This window comes from Malaclemys terrapin, chromosome 2 (genome assembly GCF_027887155.1).
Source record: "Malaclemys terrapin pileata isolate rMalTer1 chromosome 2, rMalTer1.hap1, whole genome shotgun sequence".
NCBI classification, from domain to species: Eukaryota; Metazoa; Chordata; order Testudines; family Emydidae; genus Malaclemys; species Malaclemys terrapin.
Window position 1 is genome coordinate 221379627 of NC_071506.1, and position 22995 is coordinate 221402621.

Below are 22995 nucleotides of genomic sequence, written 5' to 3' on the forward strand. Positions count from 1 at the left end.
GTACTCAACATTAGCTTTTCGTTGCAGTTTTCAGAAAGGTCAAACTGAAGCTCACCAACTCACGGGAAACAACTGCAGTCCCGTTGTGCTTTTGCAGAGTATTCTTTACTTAAACCCCTATCATCACCACCTCCATTTCTTTGGCTTGTCATGAACAGCTCCATCAGAATAAAACCCAATACTCCTAACAAGAAACAAGGCTTGTAGGGGAGGGGTGGGGAATCACAAACATTCTTGACAGAAATAGTTCCCTTATTTAACTTACAAGCAGACAAGTGTGCATGTCAAAAAACACACTTGTTTGCTGTGAGGTATGCGATAGCTGATCAGTAAAGAAACTTAATTGCTGCTCAGGGTTTAGGTCACTGTTCATTCATTCATTTATTCCTGGAGCTATGAACTATTCATATGTTGCCACAGTATGTTACTTACACAAGACTGATGGTGAAGGAAATAAGAGCTTAGATGCCTCACAGATATAGACATTGGGGGATTAACATGTCTACTTCATTAATATATATGTGCATACATTAATGTTGGAGTATTGAAGCTGTTTCCAATAAGATCAAAATAGCTATCTCTCTTAAGGTCTGCTGTAGCCATTAAAAATATTTTAAAAATCGTCATTAGCTTTGTCAGTTTAATAGTTTCACTTTTCTCTGTTTCTTTTTGTTTGTCAGTGGGGATAAAAGTACAGACAAAACCTGCCCTTTACTCTGATGCCCAATTTTCCCTTTATTTTTCCCTACTAGGTCTTTCCTATCCATTTGCTTGCTGTCACTGAGCATATATGATTCTCTGTGGATTGGCATGCATGCATATTATGAGTGATGTTTCTGGCAGCATATCCCCTGTACGTGGTACTAGGTCTGACTTTCAAAAGTGCTAGGCATCCATAGTCCACATTTACTTTATCTGGAGATATGGGTGCTGAGCACTTTTGAAAATTAGGTTCCCCCATGCCTAATTTCAACTAGCCTAGGAAATGAAGTTGTAATTTCTTAGGGTTCTGGAGACTATGGATCTGTTACTTGAAAATAGGTGCCTCTATATGACCGCACACCCTCCTCCACACTGGACTGCATTGCCACTGCTATCTGTTTAATTAATGATCTAGCATACTCGCCCTGCAAAAGTCGGTTTTGACACTGTTAAACACTTCAGTACCAATCTTTATTGGAGCTCTTTAAAATATATTTAGAATGTGTAAACCACTTTGATATATAGAAGCACGAACCCTAATGAGATTACATTAAGTATCCTAATAAGATCAAGGCTTGAAATTATGCTTTTCCGGATTTGGGTGATATAAATTAATTTTGCTTTCAGCCAGTGTCTGTGTTCTAGTTCAGTTTAGATATTGGTTTCAAATATTCTCATTGCAATTTATTTGGGCATTTCTTTAAATAAAAATCTTCTCTCAATTGTGCTATTAACTTTTCCTCTCATTCCAAGACACTGAAGCTACAGATTATCTAGGCGTTGTTGTAATTATTAAATTAACAAGTAAATTATGAAGAGAAAAACAGTGGTTGATCACTGAACCCTGCTGACGCTGGTCTTTCACTTCTCATTTGAGTCTAACATAATATATAAAATTAATTCAGTATTATCAATTTAAATTCCTGTGAACAGAAATCCTCATCACAAAAGCATCATACAGAGAAAGTGATTTCTCTTCAGGAAGTCTCTACAAGTACGTTTGAACCTAAAATATACATGAAACTTCTAGGACAGCCTAAATTAATTGTTATTCCTAGTATCTGAATGGTGGAGGCTGAAGTGTTGGGTGGGGAAGTTCATGTACAGTAATATATCAATAATACCCATGTGGTCATTCTTGTTAGTCCATTTTACCCATTAGTCATTGTTGATTATGATTTTGCTGCCAACTGTTGCACAGTTTCAGAGTTTAAGGCCAGAGGGACTGCAAGAGCATCTAGTCTGACCTGCATTTTTCACCACCCAGCACCTGCATGCTAAACCCAACAGCTGAAACTAGACCAAAGTATTACAGACCACAGAATACTTACCTATTATGTACCACAGGCACAGGGAATAACTATAAATTGTTCCTGTGGTATTCAGTGATACATTTTAATATAGATGGTTATTACACGATATACAACAAATGTGTGTGTATACATACATATGTATATTAGGGCTGTCAAGCGATTAAAAAAAGAATCACGATTAATCGCACTGTTAATAATAGAATAACATTTATTTAAATATTTTAGATGTTTTCTACATTTTCAAATATATTAATTTCCATAACAATACAATACAAAGTGTACAGTGCTCACTTTATATTTATTTTTATTACAAGTATTTGCAATGTAAAAAAAAAAAATCATATTTTTCAATTCATCTAATACAAGTACTGTAATGCAATCTATTTATCATGAAATTTGAACCTACAAGTGTAGAATTATGTACAAACTACTGCATTCAAAAATAAAACAATGTAAAATTTTAGAGCCTGCAAGTCCACTCAGTCCTACTTCTTGTTCAGCCAATCGTTCAGACAAACAAGCTTGTTTACATTTGCAGGAGATAATGCTGTCCACTTCTTGTTTACAATGTCACCTGAAAGTGAGAAGAGGTGTTTTCATGTCACTGTTGTAGCCAGCATTACAAGATATTTACGTGCCAGATGCGCTAAAGATTCACATGTCCCTTCATGCTTCAACTACCTTTCCAGGGGGCATGCATCCATGCTGATGATGGGCTTTGCTTGATAACAATCCAAAGCAGTGCGAACTGCCGCATGTTCATTTTCATTATCTGATTCAGATGCCACCAGAAGAAGGTTGATTTTCTTTTTTGGTCATTCAGGTTCTGTAGTTTCCGCATTGGAGTGTTTCTCTTTAAAGACTTCTGAAAGCATGCTCCACACCTTGTCCCTCTCAGATTTTGGAAGGCATTTCAGATTCTTAAACCTTGGGTCAAGTGCTGTAGCTATCTTTAGAAATCTCACATTGGTTTTGCGTTTTGTCAAATCTGCAGTGAAAGTGTTCTTCACATGAACATGTGCTGAGTTATCTTCGGAGATTACTATAATATGAAATATATGGCAGAATGCGGGTAAAACAAAGCAGGGGACATACTACTCTCCCGCCCCCCCTAGGATTTCAGTCACAAATTTAATTAACGCATTATTTTTTTAACGGGCGTCATCAGCATGAAAGCATGTCCTCTGGAATGGTGGCTGAAGCATGAAGGGGCATACGAATGTTTAGCATAACTGGCATGTAAATACCTTGCAATGCCAGTTACAAAAGTGCCTGTTCTCACTTTCTGGTGACATTGTAAATAAGAAGAGGGCTGCATTATCTCCTGTAAATGTAAACAAACGTGTTAGTCTTAGCGATCGGCTGAATGAGAAGTAGGACTGAGTAGACTTGTAGGCTCTGAAGTTTTACATTGTTTTGTTTTTGGGTGCAGTTATGTAACAAACAATTTACATTTGTAAGTTGCACTTTCACGATAGAGATTGCATTATAGTACTAGAATGAGGTGAAATGAAAAGTACTATTTCTTTTGTTTATCATTTTTACAGTGCAAATATTTGTAATAAATATACACTTTGATTTCAAATGCAACACAGAATACAATATATATGAAAATGTAGAAAAACATCCAAAATATTTAATTATTTTCCATTGGCATTCTATTGCTTAGCAGTGTGATTAAAACTGATTAATCACGATTTATTTTTTTGAGTTAATTGTGTGAGTTAACTGCGATTGACAGCCCTAGTGTGTGTATATATATAATTAAATTATATGCTTACAATTACTTGTGTTTTTCATTTGAGTATGGGGGGGGAGTATAAGGAAACAATGAAATAATATTGATCAGTATGTTAGGCAGTGATATCAGTGCACCAGTAGCCTAAGCATTGTTAAGTTTAAGTTAAGGGTCAGTCAGTATACGAGTAAAATATTTATCTTTTTGCTTTAATTTTTAAAATATTAATGTTCTGCTTTCTCCTCTTTAAGCTGGCTATTGGGGACATTTAACACATGTTTCCTTAATAAAATTGTTCTCCTGTCTTAATTATTTCAAGTTCAGACATTGATTTTTTGCTTAGGACTCTTTAATGTATGCTGTATTTTGGAAAATTAACAGTAACCACAATATGTCCATCTGACAAAGATGAGGGGTTGATTACAAATAAAAATGTTATAAAGTGCCCACCTCCCCACTCAGAAGCAGCCTTTGCCCAAGGCCTACTGAGGTTTGCTTATTTTACTGTTTATCAAAAACGTAATTATCTTGACGAAAAAAATCAGAAAGGGCTCATCAGAACTGTTAGGAAAGAGCCAAAGGTTAGTTTTTTGTTTTTGTTTTTTGTTTTTAACTAGAATCTAATGCATGGAATGATACAATTAAATAACTGCCCATTCTAACTAAACTTAGATTTGTGGTGAGTTTAACATGATGAACTTGACAACATTTTAAGAAGTGAAATTTTGGTGATGTTGTCGAGGCTGAATCCCCACTCTGTCACTCCAAGTGCAGAAGGTGGGGGACTGCAAGGATTCTAAAAATTAATACTTGCCACTCCAGGCTTGTATTAAGTTCCCAAGGTTACAGCTTTTCTCTGACCTTGGCTTGGTAAACGCTGCCACCACCCAAATGCAAAAAAACCCCTTGGACTCAGGAAGGAGCACTTGGGAAGTCCTCCCTGTGGGGTACCCTCAAGCCCTTTCACACATCTCCTCCAGGGAAGAGCTGAGCGAGAAAACAAAGGAAATTAGCTGATGCCACCAGCTAATCAAACAGCATATGCACAAACCTCTTAAGATACCAGAAATCCAATCCTGTTCTTAAAAAAGGTAAATTTTATTAAAAACAAAAAGAAAGAAAATACATCTGGAACTTAGGCTTTTGCTAGATTTTAAAAGAGCAATTCTAAAAATCAAACACCCAAAATAGCTTTCTTGGGGCTTCAGCTTAAAGGTTACAAGCAAACAAAAGCATCTGGGGTTAGCACAGAGGAGTCCACAAGCCAATAACAAAATAAAAGAAATAACTCTAATTTTGTCTTTTTAGACATTTCCTAATTCTCCTTACATATCTGAGGCTCCAGATAAGTAGGTTGGAGGTATGAATTGATAATTTATAATCATACCTGGCTTAAAGCTGGTTACAGCATTGCTGCTCCGTCCCCCTGCAACCCAGAGAACAACAGACAAAGGGAAAGTTTCTTCCCAATTTTAAGAAGTTCTATTTTCGTATTGGCTCTTTTGGTCAGGTGCCCACTCCTTTTCTTTTACCTGTGGGCTTGTTAACACTTGACAGGTAAAGCAAGCAGAGAAAAGACCAAGAGGGATTTTATAGCTTACTGGCTGGCCGAGTGTCCATCAAAGGGAACTACCCACCCCCCCTTCATGTATCACAGGTGTAATGACCTAAAGAGGTTGTTCTAGTTAGGCTTTCAGATACCACAGTGATAGTCGTATAAGAACTGGTAAGTGTTGATTCATTACACTTAACAATTTTCAGATATCCATCTATCCTATCCAGCTACGCTGCAGATTTTTACTTTGGCGGTTGCCTTAACTTAAGAAAAAACAGTGCATTCTGCCTGTCTGTCTGGCATGCAGCAATGCACACGTGTAAAATCAATGTTGTACCTATATTTCTCCAGAGTACCAGGCATGGATTGTGTCAATATTTTTTACTACTTCGTTTGCTTAAAACCTTCATACCAAGCTTTGGAGCAAGAATAGTAATGACCTTGAAACTTTAATTTTCCAATATTCAATTCACATTGTAATACAAAAAATCCCCTCCATTGTGTCTCCCATTTCTCTCTCCTCCTGATTATCACTTAGTTTACAGTAAAACTTTTTGTATGTTATACATGTTTTGTTTTAAAAAGTTGCACATTTTTCCTTTATACAAGAAATATTTTAATTAATGCTTTTTCATTATAAGAGGCCTCATGTCTTCATAAACATATTAAAAATTTCTGTTCAGTGAGACAGATATAAAGTTTAAACATTGATGAAAATATAAAAAGTAACTTAAAAATATACGTTTTGTCTTGCAAACTTCTGGCCAGAAATTCCTTTTGGGAAAAAAGGAACATATATAATCAGTTTTAATATTTTAATGCTTTTCACTTTGTATTTTATAGATTACATAAAGACTTCCTATATTAATATATATTCAAGATTTGGGATATATAGTTTTTCTCATTTACCATATCTTATTTGTCCTTAGACACTTCCATGGTCTTCTGAATTTACAGAATCATAGCAATTGTGCATGCAGATGGAGACACCTGTTCTTCTTTGAGTGCTTGTTCGTGTTGATTCCATTCTAGGGTGTGTGTGCGCCCATGTGCACAATTGTCAGAGACTTTCGCCTTAGCGGTATCCATAGGGTCGGCTGCTGCGCCCCCTTGAGTGCCGCGCTCATGCGTCAGCACAACCGACATTGTCTTCTCAGTTCCTTCTTACCGCCCATGACAGTTGGTCGGAATGCCTTGTCTTCCATTGCAAGAGTGTAAGCGATTCTTTCAGACCCATTGTAGGTAGTTGTTAGGGACTTAGTTTGACCATTAAATTAAGTGTTAGATAATAGTTTTAGTAGTTAAGAGTCCAGGCTGGGACTTTGCTGCAGAACGGGGCATGTCCCATTCCCCAAGCTTTAAGCCATGTTCATGGTGTACCCGGCCAATGCACATTAGTGACCCCCCATGATTAGCTGTTTGAAGTGTCTGGTGGGATCACACAGAAAAGACAAGTGAAGGATCTGCAAAAACTTTCACCCTCGAACTCAAAAGGAGTGGGATATCCACTTGAGAACATAAGAACGGCCATACTGGGTCAGACCAAAGGTCCATCTAGCCCAGTATCCTGTCTTCCAACAGTGGCCAATGCCAGGTGACCCAGAGGGAATGAACAGAACAGGTAATCAGCAAGTGATCCATCCCCTGTCGCCCATTCCCAGCTTCTGGCAAACAGATGCTAGGGACACCATCCCTGCCCATCCTGACTAATAGCCATTGATGGACCTATCCTCCATGAACTTACCTAGTTCTTTTTTGACCCCGTTATAGTCTGCGCCTTCACAACGTCCTCTGGCAAGGAGTTCCACAGGTTGACTGTGTGATGTGTGAAAAAAATACTTCCTTTTGTTTTTCAACCTGTTGCCTATTAATTTCATTTGGTGACCCCTAGTTTTTGTCATAGCTCAGTGGTTTGAGCATTTGCCTGCTAAACCCAGGGTTGTGAGTTCAATCCTTGAGGGGGCCATTTAGAGAACTAGGGTAAAAATCTGTCTGGGGATTGGTCCTGCTTTGAGCAGGGCGTTGGACTAGATGACCTCCTCAGGTCCCTTCGAACCCTGATATTCTATGAGAAGGAGTAAATAACATTTCCTTATTCACTTTCTCCACATCAGTCACAATTTTATAGACCTCAATCATATCCCCCCATAGTTGTCTCTTTTCCAAGCTGAAAAGTCCCAGTCTTATTAATCTCTCCTCATACGGAAGCCATTCCATACCTCTTATAATTTTTGTTGCCCTTTTCCAAACCTTTTCCAATTCCAATATATCTTTTTGCATACCATGAATTTATATAGAGGCAATATGATATTTTCTGCCTTATTATCGATCCCTGTCTTAATGATTCCCAACCTTCTTTTCATTTTTTGGTCTACTGCTGCACATTGAGTGAATGTTTTCAGAGAGCTATCCACAATGATTTCAAGATCTTTCTTGAGTGGTAACAACTAATTTAGACCCCATCATTTTATATGTACCGCTTTGTCCTGTCTCAGAGTCCTCCCGATCGGACTCCACACCTAGTACTTCGGAGTTGGCATGCAGTGCATCGCCAGTGCCCAAGAAGCAGCTGAAGCCCAACTGCCTGTCGGCACTGCAAAACAAGGGGGCTTCAGGCAAAGGATCGGTGTTAGATCACATGCCCACCCCATAGCTACACAGGGGTACTACTGTGGTCGGACCCCCTAGCCTAGCCAGGGTTCTGCCTCCGACTTCTGGGAGCATCGGGATTCTGTCCCCTCGTAGGGCCACCTGTGCCCGAGGTGGCCCCGGTGGCCAAGGACCAAGTAAACGGGCTGACACCACAGAGACCAGGCCAGGTGATGGACCCACTTAAGGTCCAGACCTCTAAGGGCAAGCTGGTTATGGGACCTCCCTCTAAAGCAACAGAGCATCCTCAGTCCCCAGACTGAAGGTGTCAATCCCTGTCACCATGGCCTAGGACCCCGGTCTTGGTCTCCGGTTAGAAGACCTAGGTCCCTAACCAAGGTCGCCATTTACGAGGCATGGGATGCCCGAGTCACGATGCTGATCCCTGTTCCCGCGGTACCACCAGAGATGACCGCAGTGCAGATCCCTATCGCCTAGGCAGTCCCCGTGGCGTTGATCCCCCTCAGTGCGGGATCGTTCCTGGTCCTGGCACCGGTCTCTGATTCCCTGGTACTGCTCTTCAGGCAGGCACCGTTCCTTTCCCTTTCCTGACCGGTTGCTGAGAAGGGACAGCTGACAGACTCAAGCATCTTCGTTTCTGCCCTGGTTGCCGGAAGGGCAGCGGTCCAAGTCGGAGGCAGAGTTCAGCCCCTCACCTAGGTGAGGCGAATCGCCAGTGGCCTGTGAGACCGGCACAACTCCGGTGGCAGCAGTGACAGTACTGGAGCCCGTGTGGTGTACCCAACATCCGGTCCCGTACTCCCACTGTTCCTCTCAGGCCACGTCAGAGGAACCTCCTCCAGCCCAGCCGGCACCGGCATTGGAGTATGGTGCCGAGTCTGACGTGGGAGCATTGCAGCAGGCCCAGAAATTCAAAGTGCCGTCCTCCGGCCTGCAAGGTGAAGCCATTCATCCCCCTGTGGTACAGTCAGCTTCGTTGTCTCTGGATGAGGCAGGGGTGGGCCTCTCACAAGCGAGCAGTCCCTCTCTCGCCCCCCCACCCCACCGAAGACTTGAAAGAGCACCAGGTCCTGCTCAAAAGGGTGGCTTCTAACCTGAAATTGGAGGTCAAGGAACTAGTGAAGGAGTCCGACGATCTCTTCAATGTCACACCCTCCTCCACACCCAGGTCGCACTGCCTGTCTACCCAGGGGTCCTGAAATTGCCAAGTCTTCCATTCTGCCTACCTCCAAGAAAGTGGAAAAGAAATATTCTGTCTCGGCAAAGGGATTTGAATATCTGTACACTGATCTTCCAGCAGGGTCCCTGGTAGAATCTGCTGTCAATGAAAGGGCCGGGCCAGGCCAGTGGCACACCCAAAAATGAAGGCGACAAGCGACTGGACTTGTTTGGCAGGAAAACTTATTCAACAGCCAGTCTGTAATTTCGGGTGTTTAACCATCAGGCCCCGCTAGGCAGGTACAACTTCAACTTGTGGGACTCCATTAGCAAGTTCAAACAGGGTCTTCCACAGGACCAAGCCCAGGAGTTTGCCACCTTAGTGGACGAGGGCAAAGCGGTGGCAAGAGGCGCTCTCCAGATGGCCTGGGATGCTATGGATTCGGTGGCCAGGGTGCTTGTCTGCAGTGGTCATGAGGTGGAGCTCCTGGTTACAGTCCTCCGGGCTGTCCCTGGAGATGCAGGCTACCCTTCAGGATCTCCCGTTTGAGGGAGAAGAGTTCTTTTTGGTACAGCAGTATTGCAAGCCGCTAGACTGTGAACTCCGAGCCCACCTCTGAGGATACTGCTTGTGAGTCACCTAGAATGGAATTGACATGCGCAAGCACTCAAAGAAGAAGAAACAGTTACCTACCTTCTGTAACTGTTCTTCGAGATGTGTTGCTCATGTCTGTTCCATAACCCGCTCTCCTGCTCCTCTGTCGTTGTTGACAGCAAGAAGGAACTGACAGGGCATAGGGTCGGCGGTGCCTGATATACCGACACATGAGTGAGGCACTCAAGGGGGCGCTACAGCCAACCCTGGATACCACTGAGGCAAAAGTCTCTGGCAACTGTGCACGTGGGCACACACACACCCTAGAATGGAATGGATGTGAGCAACACATCTTGAAGAAAAACAGTTACAGAAGGTAGGTAACTGTTTTTTTCCTGCTGCCAGCTTTTCACCACCGAAGTAGTTGACGCTATTAGTCCATCAGAAGTGCAAACTGTTAACCTGTTGTTTGAATAGTGCTCAGTTAGGATATTTTGAGTATGAGAGTAAGATGCTGCCTCTTAAAAAAAAAAAAATAATAAAAAATAATTTTTCAGAAGATTTTAGTTTTTCAGCTATTGATGATCTGACATGAAATAAAATGACTGTTAAGATAAGCATCTTAACTCTTTGCATATATTTTAAGTTTAGCAATTAAAAAATGGTCAACCCCAAAAACATATTATTGTAGCGGGGTTTAAAGAAACAATAGCAGAGCAAATATTGAAATTCTTTCCACAGTAATTGATTTTTGAGCGGCTATAGCTTAAATTAAAATATTACTGGAATATTTGGGTTGTTTAGCCTATTGATTTAGAATTAGTTTTTCAAACAATTTTTTAAATATTGACTATTACTGAATTGCTACATCAAATAAAATTGGGCCTAGCCATTGCAGCCGTTTATATCCAGTAACAGACCTTGATGAGATTTTGCGCAGTCACTCATGAAAGGTTTAACTGTCATTGCTTTCTTTGTTACTTGTCAATAAAAGAGAGTAGAGAGGACTGGGAACTATTGATTAATCACTAGAAAAGAAACACATTTCTAAACCTAACACATTTCTGAAACTAATGCATATTTTCCCTATTTGTTGCTATTGTTTGTATATCAAGTTTGGGTGTCCTAATATGATGCTTCCTATCATAAACATACATGAATTGATCTTTCTCCAAGTTATAGAAACCTCACTTGAAAAAAAAAATCAGGGAGTTCAAGAAATATTTGTGGCAACTGCAGCACAAGTGTATAAATTACCATTCCCCCTCCTCCCCCCCGTACAACTCTTACTATAATTAGCCAGCATTAACAGCAAATGTTTGCTTTGGTTAAATTATTCAGAACATTTATTTTACTTGTCAAAGGTTAGATCAGGTTGTTTGAACTGGTAATTAAATGCAGTCTAATACTTTCGTATTTATATGCATTATAAGTCCTGTTTCCTCCTCATTCTGTATAATTTTATAATGTTCAAGGTTGACATTTAGAAAGCCTTTTTGACTCAGGTTCTGTTTTCTAGCAAAGGAGACAAAAATTTTAGTTCTTCTATACTGTTGTACATGTGTAGTCTCAGTAAAACCAATACAGGGATGTTTAGAATTTCACAGCTGTAGTGTTTCTTTTAAAGTTTTTGATTTGTTGGGGGCCTTTTTGAATTTTTATAATTGTATATAGAAAGGAGTCATTTGGTAGCACTCGAAACATAAATAGTGTGCATTTTTCATAGAGCAAGGCCAGAAAAAAATGCCTCTCTCCTTCACTAAGAAATAGATGGAAGAAAAAAGCCCAGTACTGTGAAGCAAACAAATGAAACGTGTATGATTTTTTTCCTCTTCTGTTCTTAATGTGTTTAAAAGAACAGTGCTAACTACTTAGCTTTTTGGCAGGTCATTCCCATATCACATGCAACCAGGGTAAAAGTAACTTAAAGGACTTACCGGTGTGCCAGAATCCTGAGCGGGGGGGAGGGGCCTCAACCGAAAGGGGCAGGGCCTTAAAATCCCTGGGCCCTTTAAATCCAGATTTTCTGGATCCCAGCCGGGAGCCCCAGGGCTTGGGTGGCAATTTAAAGGGCCTGGGGCGCTGGCCGCTGTTGGGAGCTCTGGGCCTTTTAAATCGCTGGTGTGGGGAAACTGCCCCCTGACAGTACGGTCGGCGTACCGGACCGTACTGGTTTACTTTCACCTCTGCATGCAGCCTATTTAATAAGTCAACTAAAATACTTTTGGTAAGCAAGTAAATGAATATTGACAGAAAATACGCATAGAGATAAAAGTTTAAAAGAAATGTTTCTAAAAATCTTAAAATTCCACTAAATAAATGTACTTAAGAGAATGATATGGTTGTATCAGATAAGCATTCACAAGTTAGGAAATGTCAAGGTTAAGCTTGCTGCTTCTTTGAATAGATGCAGATGTATATTGCACTTAGTTCTGTGCATGCCCAGCACATCGGAGCCAGAGAAATTTACCTAGCAGTACCCATAGAGGGATGGCGCGCATGCCGTGGAGCCATAGCCCCCAGGGAGTTGGTGCCCGCGCATGTACCTGTACCAAGTATAGAGGTTAGAAACCCTGTACCATCCAGCTCCTGGCCTCTTGTCAAGGCAGCACTATTGTCCAGTTACCGTAAGTAACCATTTTTTATGTATGGAGTCAGTGCCTATGCTGGTGGGGGAGACAGCGGGAGCCTTTCCCCACTACCTCTCTGCTGCTGGAGCCTTCCCCAGCTGCAGAGAGCGGCCAGAATCTTTCCCTGCTGTAAGGAAAGACTCCTGCAACAGGGAGCTGCCGGAGCCTTTACCTTTCCCTGCAGCGGGAAAAGACTCCAGCAGCAGGGAGGCAGCAGGATGCTACACTGCTAAAAATAGCAATGTAGATGTGGAGGCACTGGTTTGGCAAGTAGAGAGCCCTGTAGGGTATGTATCTGGGTGTATATATATACCCACAGGTTCAGGCGTATTTTTACTCTACTTCCCTAAGCAGTGCCTTACTATCTATTCTGCTATTTATACCCATGCTAGGGGTTTACATGGCATACATATTCCACACGCCACCCCAAGGAGTATGCGGTATACATGTATCCTTAATTAATCCTGTTGTCTAGTAATTGTGGCACCAAAGATGTGCTGTGTCTCTAAGGCTGTAGAAAAGTTGCGTGTTGTATTATTTGAAAAAGTCAGAAATAGAATGTGATCACTTTAATTAGACTGTATTGTAATGTATATGCAAAAGAAGGGGCTTTGAGAGTGTGCATGCGAGTTTAACTTTGTCACTTCCTGACTTTGCTTTACTATTGCGATCTGACCTGTCTCTTATTAGACTTTCTAGTTTGGAGGAGAAAAAAATCCATAAGAGTTGAATACTTGTGTACACATCCCCAGGACTTCCTGTCCCACATCCCTTACAACATCTAAAAGAGGATGTTTCCCACATCTCTCCTATCATTTAAAAAAAAAAAAAAAAAAAAAAAACCCAAGCAGTGAAATGAGGAAAAGACATAGCAATCCTTGCCTCATTCGCTATCTAGCATGTGTGATGCACATTGAGGCAAGGGTTCTTGAGGTTCCATGCCTCCTCCACTGCACATACTTTACCATTTTTCACCATGCCGCTGAATTAGTAATGTACACATTTTAGCCTACCTTCCCTTGGAGCATTGCTAAAATGTGTTTTGAAAATCGTACCAATTGTACTGCATGTGCTGGAAATGCAATTTTCAAAGTCTCAGAATTCTGTCTAATCAAAACCAGCTTTCACTTGTGGACATTGTCACGTCACTTCTCGCCACTGTCAGTTCACTATTACACACTGTCACTTCTTGATGGTAGTGCCGTCCTAATTTATTTTGTCCCTATTTTAAAGATCCACCAAACTACGTTGTGTGGCTGAGATAGAAGAGGGATCATCTGCATCTGAACAATATCTTGAGACTGAAACCCACATTTTTTCCCCCATGCATAAGTAACTTAAAAGCCACTGAATTGATTTTCTTAACTTACCTCTCTACCGCCAAATCACTTTTGGGTTTAGAACAAGAATGAGACACTGAAGTCCAAAAGGCAAATTTTCAAGGAGGGTTGTAAGTCACTGAAAAGAGGGTTTAGAATGAAAGTGTATTCTCAACCATAATTGCAGCATTGCTAGCATGACACTAATGAAACTCTATGTATGCCAGGCAATTTTTGTATTTTGCAGCTTGCTAATTTTTATACTTCTGGTCGTGGGAGGTAGCTAAAAACAAAAGAATACTTTGTACCCTTATGAAAATGATTTAGGGCCACTATGCACAGTACATTTATTTGTGTATACATAGTATGAACTGTGGGTTGCTCTGATTGATGTAATAGATTGTGAATACATGTGGCATACAGAAGACCTAGGATTAGAAGAAAGCTTTAGAATTTGTTTCTGTAATGTCTACACACAAACTGGAATTGAAATAACTAAATTAGTTTTAATTCACATCTTGAATTTTTTTGGTAAATGTCTGTGTGGGGTCACACTTATTTCAGATTAAGATTATCCATTTGATTTGAGTTGGACGAATGGTCTTAAATTAAATAAAAAAAAATAGTTGATCTGTTAATGTGAAATAAGTGTCCATGCATAGATATGCACCAAAATAACTAAACGTGTGAATTAAAACCAATGTAGTTGTTTCAGTTTGTGTAGAGACAAGCTCTTAGGTGGCTAGGGGAATGGAGAACAAGGCAGAGAGCATCGGTGGACGCAGTATTTGATGCATCCTCAGAGGTTAACATGGTGCTTTTGAACAGATTTGAAAGGTGAATGGGATGATAGCTAGATATGTGATAAAGATAAAAGCGTTTATCCCTAAATTTAGGGGGATTGGATTAAATGTGAATCTGAATGTCCTGGTGTTTTGTTTTTCAGAAACCAAGCCCCACTCTTGTTTTTACACATATCTAATGATCAATCTTGTTGCTATGAGGAAAAGAGAGCAAATTATTCTAGGAAAAATGCTTTCTTGTACTCCTCAATTTACATTTAAAAGACTACCTCTGTGCTCTATGGATTGTCAACTGGAAGGCGAGGCCCCTTTACTAATCTGCCATTTCTATAGTTGATGGATTGACTACAGACCCACTGACCACATAGTCACACATTGGCTCAAAGTCGGCAAGTGAAAGTTCTGCAGGAGTCCGATTCCAAAATTTAGACTGAATAATTATTAAAAAAAAAAAAAAATCTAAAACATGTTGTTTAGTTATTTCTGGAAATTGTTTCATATTCTCATGTGTGCTTCTTTACAAATAGATGTATTTGCAGTCTGACCAAATCATTGTGTCAGTTATTTATGATGTTTCAGCTCTCTGTTCTCAGAAGACACTGTTACATTCCATTTTTGGCTTAGAGGTTTTAACTTTAAAGTTATGTATTCTCACCATAGGGAATATCATAGTATATGTATTCACCACATTGTTTATAACTGTGGCACAGAATAAATTCAGTGCTTGGCAGTGCTGTTTTTAAGTTTATTTCTAATTTAGTGCTTTATGGATTAAAACTTTATAAAAAAGAATCACAACCAGTGTGCAATTTAATTACTTTTATGAAGGATTTGGTGATATTCCTTAGTTCTAGATATTTGACTAGAAAGAATTATTTTAATTGCTTACAGAAATTACACATTTGTAACATGAAAAATATGCTTTTTCTATTTTTATTTTCATACAGTCAATAGATTGGGGAACCTAATATTAGTATCCAGTCTTAAATCATCATAGTGCAGGTTTTTAAATATGGTTTTTACTTATCAATAAAGAGGAGTGAGTCAAGACTTTGACCTTACTTTCTAAAGGCATCTGTACACAGATGGTCAAAAGAATGTTGAGTTTGGATTGATCTGTGCACTGGGGAATAGAGTAAAAAGTAATGTGGGGAGACACAGGTCCTCCTCCTCCTCCTCCTCTGCTAAAAGCAGAGAGTTCTCAATCATTCTTAGCTGTGGAAGTGAGGACCTGCCAGGCACAAGAGATTGAAGGAGGAGCATTTAAAGGAGCTGGTACCTGGCTGTGAAGAGTCTTTGAGGTGCCCAACTTCCCTGAGAACAGGTGACCTAGGAATAAGCACCCCTGTCAAGAGTCCCCTGTCTGTTGCCTCTCCTCTAAAGAAAGATTTGTCCCTTTCATCAACTCTTTCCTCATCAGAAAGGTGAAGAACACCTGGTTCTGATAGCTCACCTGTCCCTTTGAGAAGAGAGACTGCTAAATAATATATGATGGCCCAAATTTTCAAAAGTAACTGGTGATTTTGAGTACCTCAGGAACACTGCAGCCTATCAATTAAGCAAGAGAGACAAGTGAGAACACATCACACCTGTGTTTTATATGCTTGACTGTCTTTCCATTTAATTCTGGATCCAGTTCAAAATTCTGATCTACTGATAACTGCAACAACATGTGGAACAATGCATTCTCAGTGACCCCTGACTGTGGAACTCCTTAAACAGGAGATCAGATAGAGTCCAGGCCAGAGTAAAATCTAAAACCCTCTTTTTTTTTTTTTTTTTTTTTTGCAAAACTTGTAACAACTTAGCAACATTCCTCATGTCTAGAGGAAGAGGAAAGAACATTGACCAAGATGGGGAGGAAGGAAAGAGAGAGCGGATAATAACTGCAACAGATGTATGAAAGTGGCTCAGTATTTGGTCCTTTAGGACTATGGTAATATAAATTGCAGTTCATGGCAACTGCACTTGTATTGCCCCTCACAGTCGAGCAAGGACACCCACTCTAGGCTTCTAGCTCCTCAGCCGTCATCTGTCCTGGGCAAAGATATGCGTCTTTCCCTCCTGACTGGGGTATTTCCAGACTGCACAGCTCCCTGCCTAAACTGTGAGTGCCCCAGCAAAGTCAGGCTGACCAAGCTGGCCTGCTTTACCTTTCTCCTCAGAGATGGTAAACAGTGTAATTGCCACAGATGAATTGCCACGTAGCTCTTTCTAAGCAAGTACGTTTTATTCCTAAGGTAAAAGCATTACTCAAAAAACATATAAAAACAATAAAAGAACCTGCATGCATGCTAATAAGCTTATCAGAGCTCATCCCTGACTCCAGCAAGGACTCTGGCTGGTGAACAGTCCTTCAAACTCCACTCAGAGACTTTCCTATGATTACCAGTTTATCATTCCCTTTGCTCAGAACAAGAAACCCTCCTGAGAAAGTTAATTACTCCTTCATATGCTTTTTTTTTTTTTTTTAACTTTTTTTATGTAACAAGTGTTCAGCAGACAAAAGGTTCCCCACCCTCAGGGTGAAGCTTCAGAGACTGAGTCTGTAACAGGGAGTTTTCAGTCCTTTCCTCCTAAGTACTTGGTAGGAATTCTGCTTCGCACTTAGTGCTCCAAAAGATCATTTGTGTCTGCTATGTTGTTCAGCATAGTCTTTTGAAGCTCACAGTATTTCCCAGAGATTGCATTGATCTCATCTTCCTCCTAAGGAAGTTCCATACAGTCCTAAAATACGGTATACTCCTGTTTAGACAAAATCCTATTTTCTGAGCCTCTGCATTATCTCTTCCTTGTCCCCCTCTGCAACAGGTACCTCGTGCTGGGGGACAAGGAAGGGATTTGGATAATCTGGAGGTTCAGATAATAGAGCAGAGATCTCTGGCCAGCACAGCGAGGAGGAAGAGTAGAAGCCTGCAAATCCGGGGGTAACACTTTGTATCCGTGGATATACACAGACCATTTTTGCGGATGGCAGCGCAGATGCAGATACAAATTTTGTATCTGCACAGGACTCTGCAGTACACAGTCACCTGAACGGAGTGACTGTCACCCCGCCTGCAGGCTCCAACTTGGCTTTCTGAATCATGCAATAGCGTGCTGGGCATTCTGGGAGTTGTAGTCCCCAGCTTGCTTGGAGGGAGGAGGTAAACTACAACTTCCAAAAGGGAATGAGCCAAGCGCCATTTTTAAAGGTGGGGTTGTTCTTTAAACAAGCAGGAGGCAATGGCTGTGTGCATTAGAGCCACTGCAACTGTGTAGGGGTGTCCAAGCACCCCCCACGGGGAGGGCGGCACTGCATAGAAGGACTCAGAATCGTAGCCTCCCTGCCTGGAGTGGGGAAGGAGGTATGGCAGGGCAGGAGGTCTCTGGGGAGAAGTAGGGGAGGGGAGCTTGACACAGCCCTGTATCACTCCTGCACAGTGACCTATGGAGCTGTTTAGAGCCCTGCAAATCTGCGGATGTGGATATCCGCAGACAATTTTCGCAGATCAGATGTGGATGCACCTTTTTGTATCCGTGCAGGTCTCTAAGGATGAGCCCCCAACCATGAGGGAGGACTCTGCTACTGAATGGCTCCTGCGGCAACGCGGGGAGCCCTCTGCAGCCCTGCTGTCACGGGGAGTGAGCATGTGGGACCACGACAGCGGAGCTACAGAGGGTTCCCCTGTGCTGCCGCAGGACTGGTGACACCTGATCCCTGCAGGTGCAAGGTTCAGGGAAGGTTGGGGTTCTGGTAGGGCAGAGCAGAGTCCCAGCTGGGGGTCTCTGCTCTGCCCCACTAGGATCATGGCCTCCCTATTGCTCCGGGTGCCTCCAGAAATTGGGTGTCACCACCCCTTTGCAGCCCCACTGTCATGGGAGTGAGTGAGCGGGACAGAGTAGATACCACCGGCTGGGACTGTGAGGGGGAATATGACGACAAGCTCCTGGCTGCAGGGGAGGCTACTCTGCTGTTGAATGTCTCCTGTTCTCGTGATTATGTGAACTCCTGATTTATCCAAATAAAATCCACGTCCCCCATGCTATTCGGATAATTTGGAGTATACTGTAATACATAAACATTTGCATTTTAATACAATTATCTCCTAAAATACTTAAATTTAATTCAAGACGGATTCTCTAGGAAATTACAGGACATTGCTATAACTATCACATCTGCCCCTTGAGGTGGTTGTAACTAGGGTGCTTGATTGGCACCTTAGGGAAGCCATTGACATAGTTCCCAGGCAGAGCACCAGGAACCAAATTTGCATTGCCTTTAACATGAATCACTTCCGTGTCACAGTAAGTTCCATCCCAGCATCTTGGCACTGGTCCCTTCCTTTTGACGTAGCTAGAGTGGTCAATGTACACAATGAAATGTTGCCCCAATAGGTAGGGTTGTAAATTGCTGAGGGCCCACGCCCTGGCCAAACATTCTTTTTCTATTGTTGCATAATTTTTCTGTTAGCGATGCAATTTCTTGCTCAGGAACACTATAGTGCTTATTTTATGTACTTGATACTTACCATAGATACCATGGTAATGGATTATGAATTATATAGATATGTAGAACATACAAATAAAAATACAGAGTGCAGGGGCATTTCTAAAAACAAAAGAAAAAATTAATTAAGGAGGTGTATAACCATATTTTGTTTACATCTGTTCTATTTTTAATAAAATTGGCTTAAAAGCTTAGCCACAGAGGTATTGCAAGCTTCTGTAAAATATAAAGCCAGATGTTATTCTAATACACTTCTTCAAACCTCTTTAATGTTGGGTGGGGGCTCCATTTCTGTTTTGTTTGTTAAACACAAATAACGTGTATATATAAAGGATGCTTGGAAATTCAGTTACGCTGTGGTGTAGGGTGAAGTAGGGTGGGATTTTCAAAAGTTATGTAGGTGCATAAGTCTCATTGAAAATCAAGGCACTTTTGAAAATTCCCCCCTGTAAGGGTGTGTGTGTGGGTGTGGTGGTAGTGGAGGAGGTGATGGGAAGGTGACTGGGAAGCACAAGAGGTTCTTGACAGCGGTAGCTCCTTTGGTCCCTGCATGCTCGTCACCTACTCCCACCACCTGTGCATTGCTCTATAAGAACAACACAAAGAGCGGGGCTCCTTATTGCATAGAGTATGTACAGTCCAGCAGCTCCACCCCCCACCTTACTTCAGATGCCAAGGAGACCTCTATAACTACGGAGGAGAAGTCTGAATTTGCTCCTAAAAACTTATTTCTGTTATGGTGTGAGAAATTTATTGCCAAAACCAAAAAGTTGTTGAAAGTAATAAAGTGTAACTTAAGTGAGGTTAATATTTGCTTCCATTAAGCCATTAAAACAAACATATCCTACATCCTTAGTCTTGATTTTAACTTTATTATAGCCTCTTATTTGTTATTGAAAGTTATATATATATAATTCTGAAATTCTGAACTTTTAAACATCAAAAATGAATCTTTATTTTATACTGGGACTTTCTATATAAAAGTTACTGGATCTAGGAGTGTTGAGATAGTTTCACTGGTACAGTAGAACCTCAGAGTTAGGGCCATCTCAGGAATGGAGGTTGTCCGTAACTCTGAACAAAATGCAGCTCCGGCTCCAGCAGTTGAGACTCCAGGCCAGGTTCCAGAGGTAGCTAGGCAACTTCCTTGCTGGCAGCTTCTTCCCCAGGCCTGGGCAAGCTTGAGTCCCCCCTCCCGGCCTGGGTGGAGGGGGTTGTGGTGATGGTGAAAACAGTATCCCTTTACTGGCAGGCGGGGTGGGGCGAAAACAGCGCCCCCCTGGCTGGGGGAGAGAGGATGAAAATAGCACCCACGGCTTACAGGAAAGTAGCGCAGACCCCAGTGCTACTCCTGCTCCAGCTGTGTTGGGCTAGCGCTGGGGGCTCACAGCTTTGCCTGCAAATATGTGTCTTCACGTCCTAGCTGTAAGTGGGTGCCTTGCACGTAGGGGTGGGGGTAGGAATGGGGACAGGCAGGCCAGATATGCCTACCTTTAAGATGCAATACATGCACAGTACAATAGTTACTTTATTTGTGTGTGTGTGTTTGTCTGCTGCTGCCTGATTGGTTACTTCTGCTTTCACATGGTGTCCGATTGACTGGTCAGTCCATAGCTCTGGTGTTTGTATCTTTGAGGTTCTACTTAATTTACTGCTTGCTCTGATAGCACTTGTGTACATCAGTGTCTCTGATGTTGTTCTGGCAAAGAGCAGGGGCTGTCCAAACATTTGTTCAGTGTTCTTATGTAGAATAAATGCTCTGTATGTAAGTGATATGTATTGTTAAATCAGAATCGTGCTCAGAGAACCTAGCCTGCCTAGTTCCTTTGTCACTGGAGATTTCATCAGAACCCCTCAATACCTTCACATTTTCAAATTTTGTAAGGTAGATGCAAAAATCTTTACCCTGCTGCTCAGGAGTTTAAGGAGGTCGGGTGGGGGAGTGGGGAGAGGAGGAAAATGAGATGTAACACTTGAAAATCACACTCTGAAAAGGGAGTGGACTGGACTATAATTCTTCTCCCCTTTATTCCTCCTCTCCCCTCCCCCCCTCCGACAGAGGGTAGTACTGCTAGATTCTACTGTAATATCAATAATGATAACAGAGGGGAAGGGAAGGGAAGAGTGTAGGGCTGCAATTGGTTTCTCTCTTCTGTTGCTTGTGTAAGAAAGAGACTGGGAATCAAGCCCAGAGTGATTTGTCTCTAGACGCTGATGGTGTTCCTCAGCCTTCTATTTTCATTCTTGGAAGGATGCAACATTGGTTGTGATATGCAGAGTGACAACACAAGCATACTTTAAAAACCTTAGTGTAAAAACATGCTTATAATAATAATTAAAAAAATAACCTTGGCATAGGGCATTACCTTTTGATTAATGGTCAGGTGGTGGTAGCAGCCTTCAGCTGTGCCATGGATCAGAAATTCCTTCTAGCTGGTCTTTAATTCCCAGGAACTCCCCTGCCCTGAAGGCGTTATAGCGTAAATGCAGCCTTCCCATAGAGTAGACTATTAAGGTACTGCTAAAGAAGCTTGTGAAAAAATAGCGTGAACCTCTGGAAGAGCATCTGTTACTCATGATCCAGTAAGGTTGAAGTAGTGAGTTGAGAACAGACACTGCATGATGGTTGACATAAATGCTGTACCCAGCACAGAGTAAATTATGAGTGAGCAATTGGCTGAGGGATAATGTTCCTGGGAAACTTCAGAATAGTTTCAGTGGCTGGCCCCCTTGGCTGCCCTGACTTTCGTTTTTCTCTAAATACAGCTTTTCAGTATACACAAGTAAGCTGCTTTTCCTGTTGGCATTATAAGTAATTGAAAAACCTAACACTGATTGCTACACACATCATATGTATTCACTGGATTGCACTTGAACAACAGTTCAGATTGCACCTTGTCTCCTCCACCCTCCCTCAATGGTACTTTCAACAACCTATGAAATTGAGTCCTTTTTTCACAATGAACGGGACCTTTACCAGCATTCTTTGTAACTCAGTATGAGCATTTGCCCCTTAGCATGTGTATATTGAATGCCCAGGAAAACTAGAACAGAAATATTTTATGTAAATGCCTCTATGCGTGCATGAACACTCTGGGCGTTTCTATAAAAATATTGTCAAACCAGTAAAAGAATAAAGGCTGAATCTTAAATGAATTGCTTACTACTTTAAAACTGTGATATCCCGGAAACTTATTTCATTTTAATACCCTTTTAGTGTCTAAGCTAGTTACTGTCATTTTGGGTAAAGCTGCAGGCTAAGCTGCTATTTTTTCCAGTTCACTGTTTAAAAGATTTCTTTCAGTCTTGACATTCTTTGGCCCTTTGAGTTACAAAGATATTACTAAAGCATTAAGTGCATAGCATTACATCGCGCTTGTGTTCTTGAAAGGAAAACTCTTGAATACTTCAGAAGAGAACAGTTTCCATGCAGTAAACGATATTACACTACTTTAATCTCTTAACTATATTTGGATACACCATATTTAATTTCCATTTTATTTAACAGTTTTGAAAACAGGTCGCTAGAATATACCTTAAAGTTTATTCAAAATATGGATGATTTTTAATGTTTGGATCTCAGTTGGTCACTGATCTTTAAGTGGTTCCCCAACTTGTATACATTGTTGGTTTTTTAAGTCATGGGAAGGGAAAACTTTATAGTATTTCTGAAATACTGGGAGAGAGAAATCAAGGGGTGGATTTATATTTTCAGAGAAAAAGTTCTAAGGCCAATTCTGCATTTCATACTTTTTTGAAACACTTTGTAACTATTGACTTCTGCATCCAGAATATTTTAGACTTAGATTTTAGAATATTTTAGACTGGTTTTTCCCTCTCCTCTAGGGAGGAATAGAGAGGACCAGGAAACTCCATCAGATTGATCCAGTGCAGTTTCTCAGATATAGCTCCAGTTGGTGGAAAGGACTTTGGGAGGCGGATGCGGAGTGGGCTGGAGCCCACATCTTCCAAACTCTGGAGCCCCAAGCAAAAGACCTAGATCTGCAGATCCATGGCATCCATATGGATGCTACTATTACACCTAGGAGAGACAGGCATGGAGAGTAGCAAATTGTCTGCTCT